Below are 8629 nucleotides of genomic sequence, written 5' to 3'. Positions count from 1 at the left end.
GACCTGTGTGAGGCTAATGTTTACTAGAATTCCAGATGAACAGTGGGCCATTCTTCTCATTTCCTCTTGGATTAGCAACCATATTTGGAGGTCTGCTTTCTCTCCACATCTTTTCTGTTCCTTTGTAACACTTGACTTAACGGAGGACAAGATGTAGGACATCTCATACCAGGCTTCCATTCTCTCACTTTGGCTCCTTTGATTCTCTTTTTCTACCCACTTTGGAAACTTTCATCTGGTGCATGAGGTGGGCAAAAGCAAAGCAAAATGAACCCCCCCCCAGGAGACATTCTTCTGAAATCTTTAAAGCTTATTTAAAATGTAAAAGTTAGCTTTTTAAAATTTGAATTTAAAAATTTGTTCTAGGCTTTGGCTTTTCCATTGACATCTCTCCCTCAGGCAATGCTGGCTTCCAGGATTAAATGTGTGCAGAGGAGTGTGAGATTGGAAGAAGATACTTCATCTAATGCCACGCATACCACCCCATTCCTAACACAATGTAATCAACTCTAGAAGGAAGGGGGTCTGGGCCCTTTCTTAATCTTCTTAAAAAGCCAGTAAAACATTATTATCTCCTTCAAGAAGAAAGAAGCTTGAGGTTTAGAGAGTTAAACTAAAGATGTAGCAACAATAAATTGTAGAGAGGCATGATGACATGTGAATTCAGTGTTATCTATATATCTTGTCTTGCTGGGATATTAGTGAAAATTTTAGTTAAAAATGTCCAGGGAAATGGATTTTCTAATTCTGGTATGGTTGTCTTTTATTATTACTCTGCTTTTGCACTCTGGGATCGTTTGCATTTCATTCTGATTAACACTGGTCCATATCAGAATGCTTATCTCCTTGTCTCAGCACTGATATAATAGTTGCAATTCATTCTCAGCTTCAGGATAGACAGTTTTGCACTATTGACATTTTGGACCAAATTATTTGTTGTGGAGGGTTGTCCTGTACATTGTAGCAAGATTCCTGCCCTTTACCGACTAGATGCCAGGAGCATTCCCCCAGTCATGACAATCAACACTGTGTTTACATGTTGCCAAGATGTCTCCTGGGGGAAATTAAAAAAAATGTCCCTCTTAAAGTTAATGGCTATAGTCTGATGATATTATCTTACAATCTGTAACAAATGTTCTACAACAGTGTGGTGTGCTGGTGAAGGGTTGTTTTGTGGCAATTCTGCACATCTGCATGATTGTTTTATAAATTCACAACTTCTGTAATAAACATATACTTTTAAAAAACTGTCCCCTGATTAAAAACTAAGGTATATGATTTTTAAAAAAATCTGTAACTGCACTGCTCAAGTATTATTTCTATTCTTTACTTGAGAATCCAAATTCTGTGTACTTGTAATGTGTCTAGGAGCAGACCCACTTTTGTAGGGTTTGCAGTTTGTATAATTTGGAAGTCCTTCTTTAAAGAAAAGAATGCATAATTATAAAAATACAATTAAGGTTGAAAGAATTATTAGTTTGAATGAGAAAAGAAATAATTACAAATGTTAAAGGACTGGCAAATACCACACACATCACAAAGTCCAGAAATAATTCAATATTTTTATTAATTAGCCATCTTATAATTCTCTTTTTTGGCTTACAATTTTGGCTGCATACTCTTTCATAACCTCTACATATGATGAGTTTTTAATATTATTTTTTAATAGAAGGAATAGATAATTTAGTTTTTTTCAGCCATGGATAAAGAACACTTGTTATTGATATTTCAGAAAATGTATGTAAGCCTCACAACTTGCTAATGATCTGATACATTGCAATGCATAAAATGTGAATTTATACATAGACATCTCTTTACTTTTAGTATTGCTACTGATTGATGTCCTATAAGTCCAGGAATCCTTTAAATTCTGTTTCATGTGATTCTATTCAAAAAAGAGAGAAAAATATGCAGAGTATTTAAGATAGTAAATGTTGCATTATTGAGTTTATTTATGACAGGGAAATATTGCTTTTTGACTAGTCATCCATAAAAACCGAATCCTTTGCTTACAGATTTATTGGTTTGATTGTTGGAAAGAATTTTCTACAGACTAGCTTCTGGTTCCACACATTCTTTCAGTTCTATGTTCCACAGGACACGTTCATATAGATTTGCAACCTCTGCCATTGCACATTGGTGTTACAATCCTGGGTAAATCAGCAAGAGGACACAGTGGGCATAGTACAACAGGAAAGTGAGCAAGAACATAATTATACCCAGAAATGACTGTGAGCCACAAAAACATAGCCTACTCTGCCCAAACTAAGTATATACCAACTCAACTTCCCCACAGCAGGATCCCCAAAACACCTGTGGCCACATCAATAATACCTATACAAAATGAAAATGTGTTGGTGAGGTCATTAGAGTGGAAAGACACAGGCATCTTAATTGATTATAATTAAAATCTTAATTTTGCAAATTAAAAAAAAAATCACAATATAAATACATTCCGAAAGCTTCTTCCAGGATCTTGGAAATAACATGTTAACAAGAGGCACTGAAATGTAAATTTCATTAGTTTTGCTTGCATTAGATTCAAGCACTTTTTAATCACAGCTGCTCTTGCAGGAGACATTGGGATGTGGGAAGGAGGAGACAGAGCACAGAGGGAGGAGATTTATATTGGGCCACAGAAAACAAGCATACAATAAAGGGTTCATGTTTTCTATAAAAGGGAAGGGAAATTTGCTAGCAATAGGTGATTTAGAATTTTTACTTTACCAGGTTAAGGCTAATAAAACTGTCTCTTCAAAACGATATAGAGAAAAATGTATTTTGTAGCTGTTATAACACACAGTACATTTCCACTGGATTAAGAACACCATTTTTTTAAAAATTAGAGACATTACAAACTTACAAAACAATAATGCATAATGAGCAGAATTCCCATACAACATCCCTCCACCAACACTTTACATTGTTGTGCAACATTTTTGTATTTGTACTATCAACCACAATCTTCATCCATCTCTGGGTTCACTACGTTATTCAGAAAAAATAAAGAATGCTTCATGAATTTGCATGTCATCCTTGCACAGGGGCCATGCTAATCTTCTTTGAATCATTCTAATTTAAATATATGTCTGCCAAAGCAAGCACTAAGAATGTTACTGATTGATTAATTTTACCTGTTTTAAAGTTTCATATAAATGGAATCATGTAGTCCGTACATTTTTGTGTTTTTTTCCTTTTGCTCAACATAATGTTTTTGAGATTCATTCATGTTGTTTTATGTGTATCAATCACTTATTCTTTTCGTTGTCAGTAGCATTAAATTAAATGGTATTCCATGATTTGGTTACCCATTCATCTGTTGATGGATATTGGAGCATTTCCAGTTCCTAGGCATTATGAATAAATCCGCTCTGACATTCATGTACAAGTCCTTATGTGTCTATAAGTTTCCATTTCACTTGGGTAATCATCTAATTTGAATCACATGATAAGTGTATGTTTAACTTTATATGAAAAACATGCTAATTTTTTAAAGGGTCGTAGGAGTGGAGAATCCCCCCAAAAAGAAGAGCAGTACTGTAAATTACTTCAGGATTTACGTAGAAAATGACATGCAGCTAAGGAAGAGTGTATTGGAGACCTGCACATTGTTGGATCTTTTTCTTGGCACTACATGGATAGGCTCATAGTTAAAGGGAGTATCATGACCAAGTTACCCAATTTCTCTATGCCTCACTTAATCTATAAAATGGAGACATTGATTTATATCTGATTTATAGAGTGTGATGTTTGTAAATCTTACAAAGTGCTTAGCACCATGTCTGGTACATAAAAACACCCAATACTTGAGATAATGATAGTTATTTTTTTTAAAGATTTATTTATTTATTTCTCTCCCCTTTCCCCCGACCCCGGTTGTCTGTTCTCTGTGTCTCTTTGTTGCGTCTTTTTTGTCTGCTTCTGTTGTTGTCAGTGGCACGAGAATCTGTGTTTCTTTTTTTTTGTTGCGTCATCTTGTATCAGCTCTCCATGTATGCGGCACCATTCCTGGGCAGGCTGCACTTTCTTTCGCGCTGGGCGGCTCTTCTTCTGGGACGCACTTCTTGCGCATGGGTCTCCCCTACACGTGGGGCACCCCTGCGTGGCAGGGTACTCCTTGCACACATCAGCACTGCGCATGGGCCAGCTCCACATGGGTCAAGGAGGCCCGGGGTTTGAACCGCAGACCTCCCATGTGGTAGACGGATGCCCTATCCACTGGGACAAGTCCACTGCCAATGATAGTTATTAGATAAGGAATTCTAAGACAGATGAAGATTGAGTTTCCTGTTCCTGGATTTGTTGGTTACTTCCAAATGCAAAAGGAGAATCAAGTTGTTTGGAGCCAGTTGTGTGAGTTCTAAGCCCAGCTCCATTACTTCTTAGGTTGGTATCCTTAGGAAGGTTAACTTTCTTTGTGTTGTTTCTTCATTTGTAAAATTGGGGATAACACTCTGTTCATAGGGTTTGCTATTATTATTTGTGCTATTATTATCATTGCCCGTTTTCAACCCGAAGGACTTTATCTTATTCAGCCCCATAGTTCCAGTACCCATAATAGTGCTCAGCACAGTTCGTTACCATGTTCAGATTTTAAAGGGTATTCCTTATATTGGGAAGGCATGTTGTTCAGATTTTGCATAGCTTGATAAGCAGAATTGTATTTAGTAATTAACTTGCATAGCAAAGTTTTTTAATAACTCTAGTGAACTATCTCCGTTTGTTTCTCCTTGTAAAAAACACTTATGCTGGAGAATACCTTCCTCTATAACCTACAGTTTTCATGGTCTCACTCAATCAAATCATTCCCTCGAGGAGATTTTTCTTTTTTTATGACATGGTTGGTGTTTATGGGAATAAATTGATGGGGATCTTTCTATCCTTAGCTGCTTTGTAAGATTTATATAATTTAGGATTTTGTTGTGAGTTTGCTGACAGCTAGGGGAGGACATAGAATTGTAATGGCACACTTAGACATGAAACAGTCAGGGGCTGTGTTGTGTCTAAAGTTTTTATGGCCTCGTTGCTATAGACCATAAAATGCCAAAAACTCCAATTCTGCCTCACCTGGCACCAGTATTGCCTGATTATATGATAGAGGGAAGGGCTAGGTTTGTGGGGAAACTAAAGAGATATTATGGTTTGGAAAAGGTGAACTTGCTTATATGAGCTTTCATGGAAAATTATTCCATGAACTAATTTTATTATTTAGCAAAGTTTGAGCATTGCATAAATGAGACTCTGGAAGCTGCTGGGAAAGCACAGGTCTTCTCTTGTTCCTCTAATTACAAGGAGAAGATATGGACATGGATCTAGTCATAGCTTATACCTGTAACCTGAAACAAATATTTACATAAAGGAAAGTTTCAAGTATGTTAAGTTTATAGTATATTGGATAGAAATATCATATGTAGGTTAAATGAATATAATTTAGAAATCTAGTTGATGATAACATACCACATAACCTTGGATTAATTACTTGATTTAGGTGTTTTTGTTTTCATATTCTGTAAATAAGCTATAATAAAAATTATTCCAACAAAGTTTAATGAAAATTACAATTAGTAATAACCACACAAATTACTTAAATGTGAACATGCATTAATAAAACTTAGTTTAGCCTTTCAAATTATATGAATATAATTTTGATTGGGGGCAAGATATTGTAGATAATATTTGAGGCAAAAAAGTCTTCATCAAATGTGATTGACAAAGTTATTTTTCTGGCTTATGGGTTATTGGAGTCTAGAGATTAAAGAAGATCTCTCAATATATTCATTCATTTATTGATTCACTCATTCACTAAATACTTATCAGAGGCTTATTATACATGAGGAACTGTTATGGACATTGGAATTACAGGGCTGAATAAGATAAAATCCCTCTGTGTGGTTGTGGTGATTTGAAGCTGTACCTCAGAAAAATATGTTCTTAAACCTAAACCTTTGTATGTAAACTCATGTAAATAGGATCTTTTGATGACTTTACTTGTTAAAGTATGGCACACCTCATTCAGGATGAGACTTAATTCTATAACTGGAGTTCTTAATAAATGGAATGGAGAGAGAGATAGAGAGGGAGGGAGGGGAGAGTAAGAGAGAAAGAGGGAGAGAGGGAGAAAGGGAGGGAGGGGAGAGAGAGAGAGAAAGAGAGGGAGAGAGGGAGAGAGAGAAAGAGAAAGAGAGGGAGAGAGGGAGAGGGGAGAGAGAGAGACAGAGAGAGAGACAGAGAGAGACAGAGACAGAGACCATGGAAGCCAGAAACTGAAATCAAGGAAGCCCAGAGTGATGGAAGAGACTAGCAGATGCTGCGATGTGTCTTGCCTTGTGGCAGAGGAACCAAGGAGCACCAGTAGCTGGATTTCAGCAATAAAGCATCATCTTTTTTTAAAAAAAAAAAACACATTATTTTTAGAGAAGTCTAGGTTACATAAAAGTTACATTGAAAATATAGGAAATCTCCAAAAACTCATCCCATCCCTTTCTCACATTTTCCCCTTTAAAAACATCTTACTTAAGTATGGTATATTTGTTGTAATTGATGAGCAAACATTAAAGCATTGCTGTTAATCATGGTCTGTAGTTTACATTATGGTTTATACTTTACACTGTACAATTCTATAGGTTTTGGCAAAATGTGTAATGGTCTGTATCCATCATTGCAAAATCATACAGAACAATTCCAATGCCCTAAAAATGCCCTATGTTCTACCTATTATTCCATATCCCTCCACTGAGAACCTCTGATAACCACACTCTTTATATCAATATTACAAGTTCTTCCATTACTACAATAATAATAAGTCTACTTTGGTTCATTATTGTATTTCCGCCTTATGTTTGTTCATTCCTCAGTCTTGAGGATTTAGGGATGGTGATGCCTGCCCTACTTCAGATTGAGAGGGGGCTTAGACCTTATGGGGCAGATGGAATGAACTGTTTTTCTTGCAGTTTTGACATTTTTTGCTTTTTTGGATGAACATTGCCCATCATAATCATTTTGTTAGTTGTCCTGGGTGAGTCCAATGAACTGGAGAGTTAGGTGTTAGCTGCAACTCTGCTGAGATTCAGGACTTAACATATATTTAATGGGTTTAGTGCTAATTATAGGTTCAAATAAAAAGGGTAGAAGAATCTTATGTTGGGAAATTATAAATGAGCCTAACTCTGTTACAGTTGGGGAAATAATGATATAATCTGAGGTAAGGCCCACCGATAGGGTGCTGATTTCATTCAGTTGTGTGCCTTGTCTATAGTGTCCAGATGTCTCTAGAGCCCTTGGGAGCACCACTGTTTGAGGCTTTGTTTACTGTGGCAGTTAGTGAGATCTGCCTGAGATGTTTATAAGCATAACCTCTGGAATGACCTCCTGACTCACTTTGAAATCTCTTAGCCATTAAAAACATTTTTGTATTTAATTTTTCCCCCTTTTGGTCAAGGTCTTTTTCCAAATGCATCACTGAGTGGTGCTTGGAAATAATACCTTGTGCTAGGGAGGCTCATTCCTAGGAGTTATGCCCCATGCTGAGGGGAAGGTAGTAAGTTTACTTACTGAGTTTGGCTTAGAGAGAGCCCAAATTTGAGTAACAAGGAGGTTTTCATGAGGTAACTCTTAGGCAGTACATAATATTATCCTAAGTTTCAATTTTACAAGACTAAGGTTCATAAGCACAATCATTAATATTAAGGGCTTGGCATATTGGCCTGCTTTCTTTTATTAGGCACTACCTATGTACTCTAGAGTTTTTTTGCCACTCTATTAGTGAATGTAACAGGACTCCCCAGGATGGGAAGTTAATATTTTGTTGGTTATTATGTGGGTCTCCACTCACTGAGATTACCCTATACATTCGAATTCCATAGAGGCAAGCCTCAGGTGTACACTTTCCCACATATCCCCCTACCACTCATACCCTGCACCAGTGACCCTCCCCTGCTATCTTTGCCAAAAGAACACTCCCACAATTGTATTCTCAACCACAGTCCTCTACCTCCCAAGAGTTCACCTGTTCTTTCCTCCAACCCTCCCCCAAGCTCTGGGGATAGCCCAACCTACCCACTACCCAATCCTGCCTCTGCTCACACTCTAGCACTGTCAACCCCACTTAAATTGGAAAGCTTCACCTTGACAATGCCTGATTCGGGCATTTTCTTGGACTCTTACCATATGTGAAATAAATTCCCATTGTTTAAGCTGAACCATGTCATGGTATTTGCTTGGGGCAACCTAGGAAACTGAAACAGTGGTGAAAATATGCAATAAACCAATAAGGAAATAAATATGTAGTAATTGCAAGTAGCAATATAAGGTATAAAGAAAAATACTAAATACCAAATAAGTTTGTGTGGGGTAATAGATTTCTAGGAGGGAGGCATGGCAGCACAAAGACCTTAGGCAAGAATGAGAATGGCTTGTCCAAGGAATAGCAAAGGGTACTGTGGCTAAATTAAATGAATGATGGGGTGTTGGACACCTATCCCACCCCAACACCACTAAAGAAACAACTCTAACTCTCAGAGATGAGTAGGTAAGGATTCAGGTGGGAGAGGGGTAGGTTGTGGAGGTAGTAAGTTATTTTGTTTATTGAATACAATTATTATAACTTAACTATTAATTTATATCTGTCCAA

General features: G+C 36.9%; 1 non-coding gene across 1 annotated transcript; it reads right to left on the bottom strand.

Annotated features, from left to right (window-relative positions):
* Window positions 1-2999: 2999 nt before the first annotated feature.
* Window positions 3000-3103, bottom strand: LOC111761835 (U6 spliceosomal RNA). Its single transcript, XR_002795080.1, has one exon. It is a non-coding gene; the product is annotated as a U6 spliceosomal RNA (small nuclear RNA).
* Window positions 3104-8629: the final 5526 nt, after the last annotated feature.

The sequence above is a fragment of the Dasypus novemcinctus genome, chromosome 7, assembly GCF_030445035.2.
Source record: "Dasypus novemcinctus isolate mDasNov1 chromosome 7, mDasNov1.1.hap2, whole genome shotgun sequence".
NCBI lineage: Eukaryota > Metazoa > Chordata > Mammalia > Cingulata > Dasypodidae > Dasypus > Dasypus novemcinctus.
Note: the sequence above shows the minus strand (reverse complement) of the source record. Positions and strands in the feature narration are given on the sequence as shown.